The following is a 23,811-nucleotide window of genomic DNA, read 5'->3' on the forward strand; positions in this document are numbered from 1 at the left end:
CCTCAAAGATCCACATTAATGAATGGTCTTCCCATTTCAAAACCTTTCATTAAGAATAATCTCTTAACTCCTATCTGGGCCAGAGGTGAGTGCCTGGGTTATAGTCAGAGAGGCACCTGCGCCTGGGTCCCACTGCTAGACACAGGCCACCCCAGGAGGACCTGACCAACTTGGCCCCAGTTTCTGCCAACTGGCGGGCCCTGCAGGAAGGCTCCCCTTTTCCAAGACTGCAGGCAGACACTGCAGTCTCCACACCCTGCCTCCACACCCATTTGCCGGAGACCCCAGCCACTTCCTGAGACTCAGAGACCAGCCCCCAGCTTCCTTCCGCCCTGGAACTCCCATCTGGACCAGAGAGACCCCATCCACTTTCTGAGAATCAGAGACCAGCCCCAAGCTTCCATTTTGCCCTGGAACTGCCATCTGGACCAGAGACCAGAGGAACTCCCATCTGGACAAGAGGAGCTCCAATCTGAACAAAATAAGGAGACCCCAGGGACTTCCAAAGACTCAGAGACCAGCCCCCCAGCTCCTATCCGGCTAGCACTCTCATCTGGACCAGCACTCCCATCTGGCCCAGAGCTTCCATCTGGACCAGAGAGAGGCTCCCTAAATCTGTCAGCTCTCTCTGGACCAAGTACACTGATAAGACCAAGAACAAATCCACAAGGAGATGGGCAGACGTCAAGGCAGAAGTACATACAACAAAATAAAGAGCAATGCAGCATCACCAGAACCTAGCCCTTCTCCAACAGCTAGACCTGAACATCACAGAATGGAAGAAGAAGAAGAAGAAAACAACCTTATAAGTAACATCATGAAGAGGCTAGAGCCTTATATAGAAGAAATCAAAAATAAAGTAGAGGAACAGACAAACAAAAAATGGGAAGAACACTATAAAAAACTAGAGGAAAGGACAATTAAATCAGAAGAAAACAATAAATCCTTGAATGAAAATCATGAAAAAGCAAGGGAGACAATCTGAGACCTGAAGAGGGAAATAGAAAAAATGAAGAAGACACTAGCAGAAGGAATGCTGGAAATAGAAAATCTGAGTAAACAAACAGGAACTTCAGATACAAGTATAACCAACAGAATGCAAGAGATGGAAGAGAGGATCTCTGGTGTTGAAGATACAGTAGAAGAAATAGATTCATCAGTCAAAGAAAACACTAAAGCCAACAAAGTCATGACCCAAAATATCCAAGAAATTTGGGACACCATGAAAAGACCAAACCTACAAATAATAGGGATAGAGGAAGGAGAAGAATACCAACTCAAAGGCACAGAAAATATATTCAACAAGATCATAGAAGAAAACTTTCCCAACTTAAAGAAGGAAATGCCTAGGAAGACACAAGAAGCCTATAGAACACCAAACAGACTAGACCCCCCCCCCAAAAAAAAAAGTCCCCTCGCCACATAATAATTAAACAACTAAATGTACAGAATAAAGAAAGAATATTAAGGGCAGCAAAGGAAAAAGGCCAAGTGACTTATAAAGGAAAACCCATCAGAATAACACCCGATTTCTCAATGGAGACTTTGAAAGCCAGAAGGACCTGGACAGATATAATGCAGACACTAAGAGACCATGGATGCCAGCCTAGACTAATATACCCAGCAAAACTTTCAATTATCATAGATGGAGTGAACAAGACATTTCAAGACAAAACCAGATTTAAACAATACTTATCCACAAACCCAGCCCTACAGAAAGCACTAGAAGGAAAATTCCAACCTAAGGAAGGCAGATACGCCCTCAAAAACACAGGCAATAGATAACACCAGAGCAGTAAACCCCAAAGAAGAGAAGTACAGACACACTACCACCAAAAAATAAAAATAATAACAGGAATGAAAAATCACTGGTCATTAATATCCCTTAATATCACTGGACTTAATTCACCTATAAAAAGACACAGACTAACAGAATGGATATGAAAACAGGACCCATCTTTCCGCTGCATACAAGAAACCCATCTCAAATTCAAAGACAGACACCTCCTAAGAATAAAAGGCTGGGAAAAGACTTTCCAACCAAATGGTCTTAAGAAGCAAGCTGGTGTAGCCATCCTAATATCCAGCAAAATAGACTTCAAAATAAAATCAATCAAAAGACATTACATACTCATCACAGGAAAGATCCACCAAGATGAAGTCTCAATTCTGAACATTTATGCCCCAAACACAAGGGCACCCACATATGTAAAAGAAAGATTACTAAAGCTTAAATCACATATAAAACTCCACACATTAATAGTGGGAGACTTCAACACCCCCCTTTCACATCTGGACAGATCGGCCAAATTGAAACTTAACAGAGACATAATGGACTTAACTGATGTTATGGCTCAAATGGACTTAATCGATATCTACAGAACATTCCACTCAAACAAAAAGGAATATACCTTCTTCTCAGCACCCCATGGAACCTTCTCTAAAATTGACCACATTCTTGGCCACAAAGCAAATCTCAACAGATACAAAACAATTGAAATAACCTGTGTTCTATCAGACCACCATGGTTTAAAGTTAGATTTCAACAACAGAAAAAACTACAATCTCATGGAAACTGAATAATGCTCAACTGAATCACCAATGGGTTAAGGAAGAAATAAAGAAAGAAATTAAAGACTTCCTAGAGATCAATGAAAATGAATGCACCACATACCCAAACTTATGGGATACTATGAAAGCAGTGCTAAGAGGGAAATGCATAGCACTGAATGCCCACATCCAGTGCTGGATGGAAGCTGGAGAAATCTCATGCTACTGACTTGACAGCACACCTGAAAGCCCTTGAACAGGAAGAAGCAAAGTCTCCCAGGAGGAACAGATGCCAGGAAATTATCAAATTGAGAGCTGAAATCAATAAAATAGAAAGAAAGAGAACAATACAAAGGATTAATGAAACAAAGAGTTGGTTCTTTGAGAAATCAACAAGATAGACAAGCCCTTATCCAAACTAACCAAAAGACAGAGAGAGAGCATCCAAATTAACAAAATCAGAAATGAAAAGGGGGACATAACAACAGACAATGAGGAAATCCAGAGAATCATCAGGTCATACTTCAAAAACCTCTACTCCACAAAACTGGAAAATCTAAAAGAAATGGATAATTTTCTGCATAGGTACCACATACCTAAGTTAAACCAAGACCAGATAAACCATTTAAATAGACCAATAACCCCTAAGGAAATAGAATCAGTCATTAATAGTCTCCCAACCAAAAAATGCCCTGGACCTGATGGATTCACTGCAGAATTCTACCAGATCTTCAAAGAAGTCTTAATATCAATACTCTTTAAATTGTTCCACACAATAGAAGCAGAAAGTATATTACAAAACTCCTTCTACGAGGCTACAATTACCCTGATTCCTAAACCAAACAAAGATGCAACAAAGAAAGAGAACTACAGACCGATCTCCCTCATGAACATTGATGCAAAAATACTTAATAAAATTCTGGCAAACAGACTCCAAGAACACATCAAAACAATTATCCACCATGATCAAGTAGGCTTCATCCCAGGGATGCAAGGGTGGTTCAGCAAACAAAAGTCCATCAATGTAATACACCATATAAACAAACTCAAAGAAAAAAAACACAAGATCATCTCACTAGATGAAGAAAAGGCATTTTACAAAATCCAACACCCCTTCATGATAAAGGTCTTGGAGCGATCAGGAATACAGGGAACATACCTAAACATAATAAAGGCAATCTACAGCAAGCCAACAGCCAACAGCCAACATCAAATTAAATGTAGAGAAACTCAAAGCAATACCACTAAAATCAGGAACAAGGCAAGGCTGTCCACTCTCCCCATACTTATTCAATATAGTACTTGAAGTTCTAGCCAGAGCTGTAAGACAACATAAAGAGATCAAGGGGATACAAATTGGAAAGGAAGAAGTCAAGCTCTCCCTATTTGCAGATGACATGTTAGTATACATGAGTGACCCCAAAAATTCAACCAAGGAACTGATACAGCAAATAAAAAGCTTCAGCAACATTGCAGGATACAAGATCAACTCAAAAAAATCAGTAGCCCTCCTATATACACTAGATAAACAGGCTGAGAAGGAAATCTGAGATACATCACCTTTTACAATAGCCAGAAATGATATAAAATACCTTGGGGTTACTCTAACTAAGCATGTTAAGGACCTATATGACAAGAACTTTAAGTCCCTGAAAAAAGAAATTGAAGAAGATGTCAGAAAATGGAAAGATCTCCCATGCTTATGGATAGACAGGATTATCATAGTAAAAATGGCGATCTTACCAAAAGCAATCTACAGATTCAATGCAATCCCCATCAAATTACCAACACAATTCTTCACAGACCTGGAAAGAATAATACTCAACTTCATATGGGAAAACAAAAAACCCAGGATAGCCAAAAGAATCCTGTACAATAAAACAACCTCTGGAGGCATCAGGATCCCTGACCTCAAGCTCTACTATAGAGCTAGTGTAATAAAAACAGCTTGGTACTGGCATAAAAACTGACATGTGGACCAATGGAATCGAATTAAAGACCCTGACATTAACCCGCACACCTATGAACATATAATTTTTGACAAAGAAGCGAAAAATGTACAATGGAAAAAAGAAAGCATCTTCAACAAATGGTGCTGGCATAACTGGATGTCAATGTGTAGAAGGCTGCAAATAGATCCACATCTGTCACCGTGCACAGAACTTAAGTCCAAGTGGATCAAAGACCTCAACATAAATCCAGCTACTCTGAACCTGATAGAAGAGAAAGTAGGAAGTACTCTTGAATGCATTGGCACCGGAGATCACTTTCTAAATATAACACCAGTAGAACAGAAACTGAGAGAAACAATCAATCAATAGGACCTGTTGAAACTGAGAAGCTTTTGTAAAGCAAAGGACATGGTCAACAAGACAAAGCAACAGCCTACAGAATGGGAAAAGGTCTTCACCAACCCCACATCTGACGTAGGGCTGATATCCAGAATATATAAAGAACTCAAGAAATTAGACATCAAAATGCCCAACAGTCCAATTAAGAAATGGGTTATAGAACTAAACAGAGAATTCTCCACAGAGGAAGTTCAAATGGCTGAAAGACATTTAAGGAATTGCTCAACATCCCTAATTATCAGGGAAATGCAAATCAAAACGACTCTGAGATACCACCTTACACCTGTCAGAATGGCTAAGATCAAAAGCACAGAAGACAGCTTATGCTGGAGAGGATGTGGAGCAAGGGAACTCTCCTCCACTGCTGGTGGGAATGCAAGCTTGTACAGCCACTTTGGAAATCAATATGGCGCTTCCTTAGAAAATTGGGAATCCATCTCCCCCAAGACCCAGCTATACCACTCTTGGGCATATACCCAAGGAATGCTCAATCATACCACAAGGGCATTTGCTCAGCTATGTTTGTATCAGCTTTGTTTGTAACAGCCAGAACCTGGAAACAACCTAGATACCCTTCAACTGAAGAATGGATAAAGAAAATATGGTTCATATACACAATGGAGTACTACTCAGCAGAGAAAAACCAATGATGTCATGAGGTTTGCAGGCAAATGGATGGATCTAGAAAAAATCATCCTGAGTGAGTTAACCCAGACTCAGAAGGACAAACACGGTATGTACTCACTCATAGGAGGATACTAGATGTAAAACAAGGATGACTAGACTGCTACACAACTCCAGGGACCCTAGGAAAGACCCAAGGATCACCCAATGACAGAGAAATGGATGAGATCTACATGAACAACCTGGACGACAGTGGGAGTAATGAAGGGCAAGATTTGAGAGAAAGAAAGCTTAGGAGAGCAGGAGATCCCAGCTGGATCAAGAACAGAAAGGGAGAATGAGGAATAACAGACCATGCTAAATGAAGACCACATGAGAACAGGAAAAGGCAGAGTGCTCGAGAGGTTCCCAGAAATCCACAATGATATATCCTCTATAGTCTGCTGGCAATGGTCTAGAGAAAGCCTGATCTGACCTAGTCTGGTGATGAGATGACTAAACACCCTAACAGTTGTCTTGGAACTCTCATCCAATACCTGATGGAAGTGGATGCAGAGATCCTCAACCAGGCCCCAGATGGAGCTCCGGGTGTCCAACTGTAGAGAAAGAGGAGGGTCTCCAAGAGCATGAATTGTTGAATCCAAGATTGCAAAAAGCACAGGGACAAATAGCCAAATGAATGGAAGCACATGAATTATGAACCAAAGGTTGTGGAGCCCCCAGCTGGATCAGGCCCTCTGGATAAGTGAGACCATTGAATAGCTTGATCTGTTTGGGAGGCACCCAGTCTGTGGGACCAGGATCTGTCCTTAGTGCATGAGCTGGCTGTTTGAAACCTTGGGCTTACACAGGGACACTTTGCTCAGCCTGGAAGGAGGGGACTGAATCCACCAGGTTGAAATGAATCCCCAGGGGTGCCTTGATCCTGGAGGACATGGGAATGGAGGGGAGGGGCTGGGGGGAAGGTGGGGGTGGGTGCAGGAGGGGGGAGGACAGGGGAACCCATGGCTGATGTATAAAATTTAAAACACATAATAATAAAGAAAAAATATAAAAAAAAGAATAATCTCTTACAGGTACATTCAATTGCTGCAAACTGCAGAAATATGAAGTAGGGATTCACCATCATTGACTAGGTCAACCCATTAGAACTGGGAGTTTTGATGGAGGACTTAAGCCTAAAAGCAAGGTGTTTTGGAGTTATTGCCTTTTGAATGTTTTGGCTGTTTTTGGCAGTGAATTCCTTTTGTGAAATATATGGCCACTGTCAGTTTCCAGGCAAAAGTATTTCATTTGAGACATTTTCAGACATTCAAGGACAAAGTATTACCACATTGTTGATCTGCAACCCTTAGATAGATAGAAGTGTGCCCTGTCTTTACCGCACATGCAGATAAGGAAAACTATGCGGAGGTAACCTCACTAACTTTAAATTCTTAACTGCTTGTTCTTCCTTTCACCTGTTTATTAACATAAGATTTTAGATTAAGAGATTTATTGCTTGCATTTACCCTGACATGTAACAGGAAAGGTAATCAGCTATTTGCTTGTTTGCAGAGAAAAATAAACTTCCCCAGTGAACCTCTGAGGACCTGGCCTCTATGGTCAGAGAGACTGGAAGTTGAGAGGTTCTGTTTCTTGTGCAAATTAAGCTTAATTACATCTTGATTTTATAGCTTTAAGCAATAGGTGCAATCCTTAGATCTAAGAAGTTCCTTTTAGCAACTGATTACAGCAAAAGTGCCACAGCAGACCAGAAGCTGCAGGTCTTCCTCTACTCCTTACACAGGTTGCCTAGTAACCCAGGATGCTCACCCCGTCCATTTGAAAAACAGCCTTTGGAAGCAGAGCAGAGAGGAAATAAGTTTTACCTTATTTGTGATTTTCACTATTAAGAGACTTTTAACCTTAGACCTAGCCACACTCAGGAATGTAGTCTGAGCACACAAATCCCCCACTGGATTCCCTTTATTGATTTAATCCTTAGTTGACCTCACTGGAAAACTTCCACTAGCCACTCTCACCTTGTGCCATAAATGAAACCTGATAGTTATTGCTCTGGGTGTGAATCCTATCACTTTTCTCTGTGGCTCTGAGAATTTCAAAACTTGCATTGCATTGCCAAAGAATTACTGTTTATAACGTAGATAGGCCAGTACACTCACTGTAGAGATGATGCTTTTTTAATAAAGAACATGGACTGAAAGAACATAGTGTGAGTAGATTCATTCCTCTACCATCAGTTCTAGTTTTCCTCGGCTGGTTGTAGAGTCTCCTTTGGACTCTGAAACTCTTTAAGGCAGGCCCCTAAAATCTTTCATTATCTTTAACACAACTGTTTGTGTATTAGTTTATTCCAGAAGTAGCCAGTTTTGCTACCAAGAATAGTCATCACAAGAGCCAAGACTGAAGACCTGAGAAAGATTTCTTACCTGCAGGAGGCAAGGAGAACAGAGGAGTCATTTTCAAAGCAATGCTTTCTCTAAGCAAGAAAAGCATGGGGATTTTATTTGGGGGGTCTGGACATGCTCATACAGAGTTCTGCTCTTCTTACAATAACAAAGGAGAGAGAACATAAATACAGAACACACAAAGGAAAAGTCACCTATCGGCACTGTGGTCACTGCTCTTAGTTGGATGGCTCTGCTGAGCAAATAAGGCTTCTTGAGTCTCTGAGCAGGCTGCCTCAGAAGAAGACCACAGCTGCTTCCATGCAGGATCATTTTAACTAGGAGTTCATTTTAACTAGGCCTGGATGCTGTCTGTCTCAGTACTGTGACAGAATTCATTGCAGAGAATTCCATTCTTTCCTTTTTATAACTTAAAAAAAAAATAGTTATATGGGTATTTTGCCTCCATGTGTCTTTGCACAGTACCTACAGAGGCCAGAAGAGAGCAGGATGTGCCTGGGACTGGAGTTACAGCAAATGGTTAGCTACCATGTGGGTTCTGGGAATGGAATTTGAATCCTCTGAAACAACATCCAGTGATCTTATCTGCTGAGCAATCTCTTTAGCCCCTTCTACTATTTACATTTTATTTCTATACATTTTAATTAAAAGATACAGCATCACTTCCCCTATTCTCTCTTTTCTCCATCCCTTTTCCAATGTTTCCCTTCAACTTCTTCCTTGTTAAGTATGTATGAGTAAGTATGCTGAAACACAAAGACGACCTGCTGAGTCTGTTCCAGTTGGTTGTATATGGGTGCAGGGCTGATGACAGTGTAATAGAGAGCCGTAAGGAAACAAACATACATTAGCGACACAGAAGAGGACTCAAACTTGTATGTTGAAAGTGTGTTTCAGTAGGAGGCCTCACACATGTCCAGGAATTCATATCCAGGTTCTTTTCATTTTGAGCACCCAACAGGGCGGTGGAGTGGTCTCATTTCTATTAAACTGATAAAATAAGCTGATTCAAAGTAACTTTTGGGGAAAACATTCATTCAACTTATAATTTTATGGTATATCCCTATCAAACAAGACCTTTCCTGACATGTTCCCCAAAGTAGATATGTTAATAATAATAACACAAAACAGTCTCACCTTCTTAAATCCCAAAGTCTTGAAAATTTCAACATTTATTAAGTCTACAGTCTCAGAAATATATATTCTGGGGAAAAAAAATGAGTAACAGCCCACTCTTTTCAAAAAGGGGAAAACAGGAGAATAGCAAATAATTGATCACATTTAAGGAAATCAAAACCTAACAGCTTCCTGTATCAGACTGTACAGGTTCTGAGACTCTAATGATATTCTGGGCTCTCAGAGACTGTGGAAGCTCCATGTTTCAGGCTCTGCCATCCCTAGCACACACAGCTTGCCTACCATCCCAGTTCTACTCCACAACTGCAGCTCTCCTTGGTCATCCCACAGTCCAAGAACCCACCACACCTTCAGGGGTCCACTGTACTCACTGACCTCTCAGGGCCTCTCTGCAGGTGTTTCAAATCTGTTACAGTGTCATCAGCTCTTCATGAGCCCTTCAGTCTTGGACTGGCAGGTAAGATACCAAGGCAGAAGAATCCCAGCAAATTCCCAAACTGTCTGAGCTCTGCCCAGATATCAAGCAAAGGTAGTATCTATTCCTTCGGTCTACTGTATGTGGATTCTACTTTTTACCTGACAGCTTACTGGATTTGAGGGGTACAAAGGGGTACAACAAAGGGGTAAAGAATAAACACAGCAGACAGGAGGAGACATGAAGGAGATGGGAAAGGACAGGAGGAGACAGAAGAGGACCTGAGCATCCCCAGGGCACTGGAGGTGCTTCAGTTCTCTGAGCCCCAGGACCAGCTCCCTGAAGTCTCTACTGTCTGGCCCATCTAGTCCTGACCTCCTGGAGATGATGCACTGGTGGAGCCTGTGAAGTGTTCCTATTCCCAGCCTTACAGGTACTGTTTGTACCTCAAACCAGCTTGGCTTGCCCTCAGTCAAGTGACAAGGACACAGAAATGTGAGCAGGGAAAGAACAGAAAGATAATAACCCTATCCAATCAGCAGCCTGGCAAAGTCTTCTCCCCATCCTCTACACTCACATCCTGAGACCCTGCCACCCTAGAAATGTTGTGAGCCTAGATTTAAGGCAACTGGAACTTACATCTCCTACAGCTGTGACCTTAGGGTTCACATGCCTCATCATAGAACATATCTTGATCCTCAGAGGTGAGATTGTCTAGAGGTCTGTAGGCTTATTGTAGTCTGGGAAAGTATATAAAGCCCAAGATAGTCTTATCTATACCTGGGGGCCTGCCTCCATACCCCATTGTACACTCAGCCCTTAGATGATGTTGAAACCCTCAAACTCCAGCCTCTGCCTCCTAAGTTTTGGGATCCCAAGACTGGAACACCATGTCTGGCTTTGGTGATTTCTTATTCAACTTTACTAAGTGTCATGATGTGGACACTCAAAATGTAAAATTTTTAAAAATGAATAAAAAGAATGTTTATAAGAAGTAGCCTTGGCTCTCAGGAATCCACAAGGATGACCCCACCTGGGAGTGTTGGCAGTGGTCTAGAGGGTACCTGGACTGGTATACTCTGGTGACTGGTCTAGTGAATACTCTAACCACCATCATAGAGCCTTTGTCCAGTAACTGATGGAGGCAGATGCAGACATACATGGCCAGGCATCAGACTGAGCTCCAGGAATCCAAATGATGAGAGGAGAAGGGATTATGTAGGTGGGGACGTTGAGATCATGATGGGAAGACATGCAGAGATGACTGGCCACACTAGTGGAAGCCCATGAACTGTAGACTAGTGGCTGTGGAACCCCATGGGACTGGGCTAGGCCCTCTGAATATGGAAGATGGTTGTTTGGCTCGAACTGTTAGGGGGGCACCCAGACAGGGGGATCCGGATCCGTCCCTGGTGCATGGATAGGCTTTTAGGAGCCCAGTACCAGTGGTGCCTTGCTCAGCCTTGTTGCAATGAGGAGGGGCTTGGACCTGCCTAGGCTCAGTGTGCTGGGCTCTGCTGACTCCTCATGGGAGACCTTGATTTGGGGGATGTGCAGATGTGGGGTAGCTTGGGAGGGAGGGTTGGGGGTAGAAGGAGGGGGGCGATGGGATCTGTGGGTGGTATGTAGAGTGAGTAGAAAATTTCTTAATAAAGGAAAATGAAAAGAAAAAGTAGCCTTGGTGTGAAGTAATGGTGGTTGATCACACTGTATACACAATCAAGAAGCAGACAGTGATGAATGTTGGTCATTATTACATAATTCAGTACCAAATCCGTGTAATGGAATGGTCCTGTCACTTCTAGAAGGGACAAGAGTCTTTTCAATGAACTTAATATACAAGATAATCTCTCATAAGCATACTCCAGAGAATAACATAATCTAGATATGCCCTCATAGGTTTGGCTGGAGGAGTGTTCCTTGGCTGATTCTAGATCTTATCAAATTGAAAATCAATATTAATCATCACACGAAATTAATAAAATGTGCTGTGTATACTGCTTGTGCAGACAGAGACAATATTCCTTTTTTGGTGATATCTCAAATACAAATGAGCTATATTTGAGGGCAAAGTATATAAAAACCTTTGAGTATGGACTTACTCCTTTCCCAGATGTAAGCAGCAATTTGCTGAGCATCTCCAGGGCAGGAATATGAACTCCATGTAGAGTAAGACACCGTGCAGAACCCTTCTGACCCATGCTTTTATTTTATGAATTCAGAATCCTAATCAAGCCATCTCAGCAACTGACTTATGATCTCATTACCAAAGAGAAGGAGAGGGGGAGAGACAGACTCACAGAAAGAGAGACAGAGAGGCAAAGGGAAAGAGAAAGAGGAGAGAGAGAGAGAGAGAGAGAGAGAGAGAGAGACTGACTCCCTAAGGACCCACTAAATGAAACTTACAAAGTCAACAGAACTGTAAACATGGCTTTGTGTCAATTGTTAAGTGTGGCTTTCCCTCACAAGACCACACTTTCCAAAAGTCCTTTCTTTCTACTAATATCTGTGTTCAATCCATGATAAACATTTCTTTACAGCCAGGTGTGGTCACATAAGGCAGAGGCAGGTAGATGTCTGTGAGTTCCAGGTCTAGCCTATCGACTACATAGTGAGTTCCAGGTCAGACAGAGTTAGGAAGTATGACTGTGTCTCAAAACAGACTCACTACAAAAATCTCTACTTAACAAATTTTAAGGCTGAGAAGGTGGGTTAACAGATAAATTACTACCTTACAACTATCCCTCTTCTGCATTATAAAGCCAGTTGCAACAATGCATGCCTATAATTCAACTCAATTTTAGGACAAGATAAAAGGCAGGCAGCTACCTATGATTCTATGTGTACAGAAATTAAATAAACACAGATTTCACAACTTTCACAAAATTAACTCAAAATGCCCCTTAAACTGTTAATTCTCACCTGATAGGTACTGATATTTGTTCCAGAGAGGACCCATGTTCTAGAACTCTCTGCAAAGAGAGGTGATCTGCAAATCCTGCTACATAGCTCTGCAGCCTTCATGGTCCCTTGTGTTTTCAGACAAACCCAGACCCAATGATGCCCACACAGAAAACACCATAGAAGAGTAATTTAATGTCTGTTTCCTCCCACATAGATTATGTCACAAGATGTGGCATCTGCCCTATCCACCAGCCCTAAACCATGCAAACCTGAGATACTTCTGTAGCTCAGAAATCCATTTTGTCCCCTAGAACTGAGTCACACCATGGTGGCTGGCAGTAGCAGAGAGCTAAAAGCATTCTAATCATGTACTGCTGAAGGACGATCCCCATCACTCCCTTTCTACCATTTTCTAAACTGTCTGTAACATTTATAAGACAAACCCGAAAGGGAAATATAAGGTCCAGAACTTCTAGAAACCAGACCTTCAGTTTTCCAATTTGTCTTCCTAGATTCCCAGTGTCACAAAAGCAATGCCTGTGTGTGCACACTGGACAGTGATATTACAAGCATCATAACCTCCCATGCCAGGGTGGCAGAGCCTTCTCCTCCTCAGGGAATCCACACTCACTAAGGATCAGAGGCCAAGGGCCACTGCCCAGGTTACCACAGGGACAAAACAGAAACACAGTCTGACTCATAGTCCATCCCAGTCCCAGCAGCTCAGACTCTGACAGCTCAGCTGACCTGCTCTTCCTGGTTTGAAGACAGTGGCCCCCCACACTCCCCATGGCATGGCTGTGGTCTTCCTTACAGCCCCCTACAGCAGAAGCAGAGGAGACTCTTAAAAAGAACCTGTAAGCTACCTCCCACTGGTGCTCTGATGGCTAAACATTCCCAAAGCTCCTCATTCATTAGGACCACCCAGGTGGACCTCAGGACTTTAGTAATGCTCATCTCTACTGGGTGAGCTGAGATCAAATGTCTCAGACTGCACAAGCCCTCCCCGATCTGCCCTTCCACACTAGGGTTATACATGGCCCTAGTCAGGGAAATTTGTAGTTTAGTAGAATATTCCATTCTCTAGAGCACTTCCTGTTCCAAGGCACAGGGTCCTTTGCATGCACATTCCACTACACACTCAATGTCCAGTGAAGCCAACCCATTGCTTCAGAGCTGGGAGGTCCTGCAGCCAAACACAGGTCACATTCAAACAGTAACTGTTGTTAAAGCAAAAAGAGACCATGCTTGAAGCCAGGAAAGAGATAGTGAAAATTAGGTAGTTATAATTCCAAAAAATATGTTGGAAAGTTGAAACAGGCTTTATGGCCATGTTCTCCAGAGACTAGTGAAGTGTACTAGAGCACACTAAGTACTACTCATGCATTTCTCCCAGGCTGTACATCTTAAACCTGAAAAAGAGTCACATTAGGCAGGGCCACACCATTTTATCTAGTTCTTCTGTTTAGGTAAACTGGTGTAACTACTATAATTTTTTTAAAAAGATTTATTTATTTATTGTGTATACAGTTTTCTCTTTGCACATATCCTTGCAGGCTAGAAGAGGGCACCAGATCTCATTATAGATGGTTGTGAGCCACCACATGGGTGCTGGGAATTGAACTCAGAACCTCTGGAAGACCAGCCATTGCTCTTAACCTCTGAGCCATCTCTCCAGCACACTACTGTAATTTTGTTTCAGGAAAAATCTTTATCCAGATTCTTGATTGTCTGGTCTGTGTAACAGAGAAATGACCAGGCAGGAGATTTATGGAATGTCTGAAATCAATGACCTCACTGCTCATTGCTACTGTCCACTCCTGTCACAGCAGGAAAGCTTTCACCCACTTCTTGCCAACCCTTTCTGTGCTGTGACTACACCTGCTTTACTGTTGGTCAGTGAACTCAGCTTACACAGGTCCCACTTTATCTGTAAGTTAACAATGAAATCTACAGAGGTTGAGGACACTCATTCACTGGTCTTTTTCCTTCTCACTGACCAGCCTGGAAGGATTTGCAGGACTGTCTACCCAGCACTGGGCAGCAGAAGTAGGATTATGTTTTCAAAGCAATTCTCAATTATATAGTGTGAGACAAGCCTGAGCTACAGGAGACATTGGTCTAAACCAGTGGTTCGCAACCTTCCTAATGCTGTCATGCTTTAATACAGTCCTTTATGGGGTGGTGACCTCCCAACTATAAAATTAATTTCATTGCCACTTTATAACTAAAACTTGGCTATTGTTAGGAATTTTAACAATAATATCTGTGTATTCCAATGATCTTAGGGCACTCCTGTTAAGAGGAGCCTTGACCCCTCAGGTTGTGAACCACTGCTCTATAAACTGATATGAATAAACAGCACCCAAGGAAAAAAAATGAATAAAATTCTTAATGGCTAGGAAACATTGGAAAATGGAAACAAATAGAGATTAGAGCCACAATGCATTTTTAAAAACTGAAATCTTAAAGATGATACCACTAATTGACGTTTTAAAATGACAGAAATTTTTGGAAGAACACTTAACAATACTGACTTTGCAACAGAGTAGGCACTCAGAGAGAATCCCATTCATAAGACATGTAAAGTGTTAGCTCCTGGGTGCCATAAGCCGACACATGGAGTTAAAGCCAATGGCCCTTTTCTCAAACCTCTAAGCTGACTTAACTGTGTCAACCAGGATTGCTCATATCTGCATAGGAGAGTTCCTAACTGGAAATTGAAGACTCAGTATTCAAGTTACCCTCCTAAATTGTACACCCACCAATTCTGTCTATCTTCATTCACATGGAAGGAATAATACAAGGAGTTAAATTACACAGAAAGACACTCCCCTGCCCAGCAGGTCCCTTTTTATGATGGAGACCTCTGCAGCTCACTGCCTTAAACTCCAGCCCATGATCTAGCTATTGCCTAGTCTGTTTCCCCCTGCAGTGTACACAGGACACTGATCCTCCTCTTCTGGTCTGAAGGGAGATGTCATGCTCCACACACAAATCCTTTCCTGTTACTGCAATGAGCAATCGACTATGTGACTCAAAGTGGTGACTTAGAACTCTGTGGTGCTACAGACCTGCAATCCATGAATTCCTGGTGCTTAGTCAGGACAATAGCAAGGGAAATGCCCTGTGGGATACAGACCGGGTTCAAGTCCACCCCAATCTACATCAGAGACCCAGACTCAAAATAACTTTTCAGAAAGACTGGAGATACAGCTGTTCTAGACTTAAAATATCCTTGATGGCACACCAGGCCTTAATGTTGGTTGTGACCCTGTAATATCCCCTTGAATAGCATGTTAGAGGCCTGTTCTTTGACAGGGGGCAGGGAATGGGAAGGACCATTTTGGCTGGCTGTAAATCAGGGTTTCCTCCTTTGTTATGGGAATGTTGCTTAATGGCTGGTTAACCCTGGGGAGCAAGCATTTACATCTTATACTAATCTCTAAAAGGCACGGTTAGCATACTACTTATCTTAGGGATATCTGGGAGACATCCCTCCCTTTGCTTAATTCTATTTTGTGACTTAATGTCTCCTAAGAATGGGTAAATCATTTTACCATCAATTCTATTACCATCAATTCTACTCTTCTACATCACAGTTTAACAGTGGAGTGCTACTCTACACAGGAGATGCCCTTTACAAGCTTCATAAAATCAACTACAGACAGATACAAAACCTCAGTGTTAAATGTTGAAAGTGTAGAACTCCTGAAAGATACTAGAGAGACCAGGGCTCTCTATGTTTGGCTAATCTGCCTCCCATAGTGATAATACAAGCACTACAGGCGCCAGCATTTCACAGTGACATCAACAACAAGGATATTTCCAAGTCTTGTTCACAATGCAGAAATAGCCTATGCAGTGAAGTTATTCAGAGGCTGCTGCCCCAGCCCAGGGAGTTGCAAAGACCACGCAGGACACACAGGATCGGGAAGGAACACGTGGGACTCTGAGGACCACACAGGACCACGCTGAACTGTGCATCTGGCCACTGACTCCCACTCAGCCCCTGGGAGAACCCACCAACCAGCTCCCATGGCTCAGCCGGCCGCTCCTTCCAGTCTGGGGAAAGCATCCCCTCGCTCACCGTGACTGAACATTCCTCCCCGTCTGAGAACAGAAGCCTCTCGCTCACCATGGCGTGGCTCTACCAAGCACTCTACCCACAGCAGTGCCCACAGCACAGCACACGGGCCAACTTCCGACTTCCTCCACAGAGGAGTTGAGCCAGAAGCCTAGCACCCAGAGGAAGAACCCTCCCATCTGACTGGCGGGTCTGCTCGAGGCCCTGATTGGCTAGTGAGGGCTGAGTGACAGGACCTGGTAAACTGAAGGGACGCAGCTCAGTGTTCCCAACCCTGGCTTCCACCTGAAGCACAAACCTGAGATTAGCTGGAGACTGGCGCCAAATTCCACAGCAAGTCTCTAGTTAATATAAACCAATGGGTTCAGTTTTAAAAGAAAGTACACAATTTCAGACTATTGCAGAAGAGGAACAGCGTATAGAAGAACACAGTATCCCTAGAACATTATAAAAAAAATCCACATTGGCTGGGACTGATTACCATAGCCCCAGGAGTAGAAAAAGATGGTTCTCAGGATCTGAAGCACACACTTTCCAAAGGCCCTGGTCCCAGACCTTTACCAGCTCTCCCAAGCATATTCCTAGTTTTAGAGAAGGAACTCTTTTTCACTTCTCTGTGCATCCCAGGTTGCAAACTCAGAGAGGCATAGTTTCTTAAGCACTTTCTAGAAGTTCTGCACTTTGAATTTGACATTTATGTGTAAGACCCATTTGGAGTTAGTTTTGTGGAGGTTACAAATGGCATCTCATGTACAGGGTAGCACTCTTATCTGAGCTGTGACGTACGTCGAAGAGTAGAATTGGTGATATATAAAGGATTTGGCAATGCTTTGGTCATAGTAAATCATACAAAGTGAAATTAAATGGTGGGGGGAGGGGGGTCTGCATCTAAAACATCCCAAAGACAAGTAGTATGTAAACCAGGCATGTTAAAGAATAAGATGCTAGAATGTAATTGTTTGTTTGTTCAGCTTTTATGTATAGTGGTCACGTGTCTATACATGTACTAATGGGATGTGCATCTATGGAAAGGATAGAGGGAACCTTCTGTATAAAGATCCCTCTATACTAAGCTGGAATATCATAGTTTTAAGAGGGATTTCTTAGTTGTACTGTGCTGGATGCTATACACATCTATTCATTGATTTTTTTTTTATGTATTTGCTGTTTCTTTGTATTGCCTACATAACCCATTAAAAACTAAAAGCATGGTTGTAGTAGTGATGCCATGTATCATATGAAGACTGCCTTGTGTTTTCTCTAGGGTTCAGTTTAACAGATTATACGTAGGAAGTACTATTTATTCCATTATCTTATACACAGTTTCTATCCAGGTTTCTTTTGTTTGATTCTTATTGCTCAGCACTATGTAAGGACAAACAATTGGCACCATTCTATGATCAGTTGTGCCTGCTAACGAAGCATGACCACCATCAGGTTTGCTGACTATTGATATTGCATCACAGAAAGGTATTCCCTCCTCATGAGTGTTGTACAACCTCTTTCCCATGCAACTGTATGTGATTCAGGCCTAATGATATGTGACCTCCTGGGACACTGGGTAGAGCCTGATGTAGTGCTCCTGCTCTTAGCCTTATAATTACTGTTTGTGCCTCAAACTTGCCTGGCTTGGCCTCAGTCAAGTAACAAGGGCATTGGGACATTGAAATGTGAGAAGGAAATACGCAGAAAGATGTTAGCCCCATCAATTCAGCAGCCTAGCCATGCCTCCAACCCATCCCCTACCCTCACACATCCTGAGATGCTACCACTATAGAAATGTTGTGAACTTGGATTTCAAGGCAACAGGGACTTACATCCTTACATCTCCCACAGCTCAGAATTTGGGGTTCACATGCCTCATGGAAGAAGACACCTTGAGCTTCAGAGGTGAGATTATCCTGAGGCCAACAGGCATGTTCTGGTCTGTAGAAGATAACAAGGGACAGTTTCCTCTGCCCACATAGACTTGTATGATCCATATGCCATTGTACACTCAGTCCTTGGATGTTGTTGAAACCCTCAAACTAAGGGCTCTGCCTCCTTTTTGTGATTACAGGGTTGGGACACCATATCTGGCTTTGGTGAGTTCTTATTCAACTTTACTGAGTATTATGGCATGAACACGTGGAAATTCAAAAGGTAAATTTTAAAAGTAAATAAAAAGAAGGTTTATAAGCAGCAGCCATGGTGACAGGTCATGGTGTATTGGTGAAATTATTAAGGCCACTCCACGTAGTTAAAAGGGAGGTTTATTTTGTGGGGTAACTTACAAATAAAGGGGTAGGTTGCAGGGTCTGGCAAAGGTATAGGGCAATCTGGCGATGTTCTCTGGAGAACTCTGCTCGGTCTCCTCCTGTGTCCTGTGTCCCGGAACCAAGAGAGCCACCTCCTCCTGCTCCTCGGTCTTCCGCTCCCTCCTCTGCCCCGCCTTGTGGGCATGATCATTACTGAAGCCTCAATGGAGGTTGGAACTTCCAGGCCAATGCTGGGATGGCTACCCACTACATCTCCCCCTTTTGTCTAAATAAGAAAGTTCTAACCTAATACAAGACTATACACAAAGAGATGGTTATCAAATATAGTCCAGGAGTAATGAGGGATAATGACTTAGATAAGTTGGAATTACAATAAGTGCAAACAATATCAAGCAAAAAACACAAAGTAAAATCCAGGGAAGTCTAGAGCGTGGGTAGGTGGCATGTTACAAAGATCATTCCAAAAGGTATCCTATCCTAAAGAACCTGAGTCTAATACATAATATATTCTATCTAAGATATTATATATGTATATATACTAAGTTGTAACTATAACTGCTAATCTCCAACCTCATCAAAAACCTGAGAAGGAATATAATAATACCTGAGAAATGGGAGAAGGACGCAAGCAACTTTCGGGAGTCTTGCAAGAGTAGACAGAGACAGCTAGCAGCCTGGACAGTCACCTAACGTTTCTCAGTATCGTTGGTGCATTCAAATTGGCTACAGGCCTAGAGTACCTGACAGACCATTTCAGAAGCAGGAATTCTAAAAGACGATCTTACCCTGTCTTGGCAAAGTACAGTGGTCGCTTTCCTTGTGTCCCACTTGTCCAGAAAGGACAGCATTTGTACTGTCAGCAGTTGAGGCAAGGGCAGTTCTTTGCCCAGTAGGCCATTTTGTGCCAAGAAGACAAACTTCCAAATGGAAATGTCTTAGAAGCCCAACATTCTCTTGGGATCAAATTGGTGCTGCCAGGAGCAATTGTGTCTCACGTCAACAGAATTCTAAATTATTTAAATGCCATATTTTCTAGGTCCATGAAGTGGTTGAAGATTACCTGTCCATCTGACCTATGTATTTATAAATCTGGATAACCTAACTAACATAATTATAGAGATGACAAGCATAGGTGACAATAACTCTGTAAGTCGCATCTACCTAAACAACCTAAGGACTAAGGCTTCCTATAAATAAGGCAAACAGTCTGTAAGTAATTGTACAGTAAAAGGACAATGACTTCAAATTGTGACAATACACAAAATATCTTTAACAGAGGTAGGAATGTATAGTGCAATATGCAATATGATAATAATCCTAAATATATATCAGTATACAGAATATCTTAAACAGAAGTAGAACATACATACGTATGACAGACATAAATTCACATTTGTATCAATATACAAATATTTCAAATAAGAGTAAAAATATGTGTACAATATAACAAACATAGTTCTGTATTTGTATCAATATACAAATTATCTTAAATAGGAATATAAAAAGTTTATATTTGTATCAACATATAAGAATTCATAACAGTGCAAAGGCTGCTATATTGCTAAATTTGTTTACTAATGTATGTGATAGTCTACCATAATATCATATACATATCCATTCCATTTCTTCTTTTCCCTTTTTTTTTTTTTTTGAGACATATTTTCTTTCCTTAAGGAGAGTACTGAGTTTGACCATTTCTTCTACCCCCAACCCTAGAACCATTATCCATAACCCTGAGAAATATGAAACCTAAGGGATAAGGGGCGTCGTTTTCTTAGAATTGCTTCCTGCTGTTTAGGGGGCGATGGTATCTCTGTTGGGTATTGTGAGAAAGCTCAGATAGTTAAATCTCAGTTAGACTAACTGTAGATTCTGCAGCAACTCTTAGAGTAATGGGTAAGATTGTCTGAAATTCTGGCAAGAAGTGTAGTATGATGATGATTACCATGGTATCATTCTGGATTGAGTAGAGTTGTTGTTGTTGTTGGGGCCCCATCTTCCTTCTGGAGACTTCAGAGATTGCCTGTGTAGATTGGTACCAATAGATTCTTTCTTTCTGCTGTAAACATCCGGATATCCAAGGCCTTATGATTTCTGGAAGATGGGTATTTCCATTATCCTGGAAAGACAAAAACAGAAGCCTACCCCAACCTTTGATTGTTAAATTTTTCTTACAACCTGAGGAGATGTCACATTGGTGGATGATCTTTTATTTCTCCTCATCAAGGGGTTTCTCCTGTTCGAATCGAATTTTTATTAATTTTGTTGGTATCCATAGCTTTTCTTCTCCTGTGGAAACAAAAGCAAAACCCCTTCCCCAACGTAGGACATATCCAGGTTTCCATTCTGAGGTCAACACATCTTTGAAATAAACCGGTTGGTTTAGCTCAGGAGTTTTGTTTGTCGTCCAATGTCTCTCCGCAGCTGTTGTTCCTTTCTCATCGGCATTGAGAAAATTCAAGGTTAATAAAGCACTGTGCACTCTATTTCTAGGAGTCATTGTTACCTGTTGCTGTTTATTTAGCATATCCTTTAAAGTTCGATTGGATCTTTCTATGACTGCTTGGCCTGTGGGATTGTGTGGTATACCTGTAACATGCTTTATATTGTAATAAGCAAAGAACTGTCTCATTTTATTGGAGACATATGCTGGGGCATTATCTGTCTTGATTTGTACAGGTATTCCCATGATGGCCATAACTTCTAAGAGGTGTGTAATCACAGAATCAGCCTTTTCAGAACTCATAGGAGTTGCCCACTGAAATCCTGAATAGGTGTCAATGGTATGGTGTACATACTTTAATCTTCCAAATTCTGCAAAATGAAACACATCCATCTGCCAAATTTCATATCTCTGTATACCCTTTGGATTGCTTCCTGCAGGTAATGGAGTTTGGTTATAGAAGGAACAAGTAGGACATTTTTTCACAATATCCTTAGCTTGTTGCCAAGTAATGGAGAAATCCTTCTTCAAACCTTTGCTATTTACATGGTGTTTCTTATGAAATTCTGAGGCTTCTAGCACATTACCTATTAGTAACTGATCAATCTCATCATTACTTTGTGCTAGAGGTCCTGGCAGACCTGTATGGGATCTGATATGTGTTATATATATAGGATGTTCCCTTTTTCTGATGATTTCCTGCAATTGTATGAATAATGAAGTTAATTCTGTATTATCAGGAATAAATTCAGCAGTTTCAATTTGTAAAACAACTCTCTCTGCATATTGAGAGTCAGTGACTATATTGAGGTTTTCTGTGAAGTCCATCAGTACCATAAGAATGGCATACAGTTCTGCCTTTTGTACAGAGCTGTATGGACTTTGTACCACTTTACTTAAGTCTCCTGATTTGTATCCTGCTTTCCCTGATTTATTTGCATCAGTATAGAATGTGAGGACTCCAGAAATTGGCTTGTGTCGTACAATGTGAGGAAGGACCCATTCAGTCTTCTTTATGAATTCTATTCTCTTGCTTTTGGGATAATGGTTGTTAATCTCTCCCAAAAAGTTACTGCAGGCTCTCTGCCAGTATTCATTATCTTTCTGTAGTGACGAAATTTCCTCATTAGTTAAAGGTACTACAATTTCTGCTGGGTCCATTCCTGTCAACTGACGAAGTCGTAATTTACCTTTTTGAATCAAATCAGAGATCTTTTCTATATAAGTCTTTAATTTCTTATTTGGTTTACATGGTAGGAATATCCATTCCAATATAATATCTTCCCTCTGCATCAAAATACCTGTGGGGGAATGTCTGGAGGGGAATATGACAAGAATGCATTTAAGTTCTGGATCCACACGATCCACATGTGCTTCTCGAATTGTCTTTTCTACTAGAGCCAATTCCTTCTCAGCTTCGGCTGATAATTCTCTTGGACTATTTAATTCTTTGTCCCCTTCTAGAGTATTAGCCAAATTTTGTAGTCCATGTTTGGGTATTCCCATGATACCCAATAAGTTGGAAATGGTTCCTAACAACTTTTGAAAATCATTAAGAGTCTTTAATCGATCTCTCCTCAGTTGTACCTTTTGGGGTCTAATTTTTTTGTAACTCTATCTTAAATCCTAAGTAATTAATAGAATCTCCTCTTTGTATTTTTTCAGGAGCAATTTGCAGTCCCCAGTGAGGCAAAACTTTTTTTACTTCTTCAAACATGCTTTCTAATGTGTCTAACTTTGGATCAGCTAATAGGATATCATCCATATAGTGATAAATTATGGATTGTGGAAACTTTACACGAATTATCTCCAATGGTTTTTGCACAAAGTATTGGCATAAGGTAGGGCTGTTTAACATTCCCTGTGGGAGGACCTTCCATTGATATCTCTTGACTGGCTGAGAATTGTTATAATTAGGAACTGTGAAGTCAAATTTTTCTCTATCATTTTCTTGTAATGGTATGGTAAAGAAACAGTCTTTTAAGTCAATAACTATTATAGGCCATTCTTTGGGTAGCAGAGAGGGCAAGGGCATCCCAGTCTGTAGGGGGCCCATTGGCTGAATTACTTTATTAATAGCTCTCAGATCTGTCAGCATTCTCCAATTACCAGACTTTTTTTTAATAACAAATACAGGAGAATTCCAAGGGCTGGTAGATTCTTCAATGTGTTGAGCATTTAACTGCTCTTGAACCAGCTGTTCTAAAGCTTGTAGCTTCTCTTTTGTCAAAGGCCACTGTCCAACCCAGACAGGTTTATTAGTTAGCCATTTTAAAGGTAAGGCAGTTGGTACTTCTGAGAGTTCAACAGCAGTTGTGCTCTGTTTGTGTACAGCCTGAATGGTTGGTGACTGGTTTTTATAGCATGTTATGATATTATTCCTAGAAACATGCATTGGCCTGTATTCCTTTTCTGAGAGTGTAGGAATTTTAATCTGGGTATTCCACTGTTGTAACAGATCTCGGCCCCATAGATTTACTGCTACATTTGCTACATATGGCTTCAGCCTTCCTCTCTGTCCTTCTGGCCCTATGCATTCAACCCATCTCGAACTCTGTTTTATCTGAGATAGGGTGCCAATTCCTAAAAGTTGGACATCTACCTCTTGAAGAGGCCAATTTGGATGCCATG

General features: G+C 41.5%; 1 pseudogene; it reads right to left on the minus strand.

Moving 5' to 3' along the window:
* Nucleotides 1-16,627, minus strand: part of LOC118586009 — a 34,683-nt pseudogene extending 18,056 nt beyond the window's left edge.
* Between the last annotated feature and the right edge of the window lie 7,184 nt (nucleotides 16,628-23,811).

This window comes from Onychomys torridus, chromosome 6 (genome assembly GCF_903995425.1).
Source record: "Onychomys torridus chromosome 6, mOncTor1.1, whole genome shotgun sequence".
Lineage (NCBI taxonomy): Eukaryota > Metazoa > Chordata > Mammalia > Rodentia > Cricetidae > Onychomys > Onychomys torridus.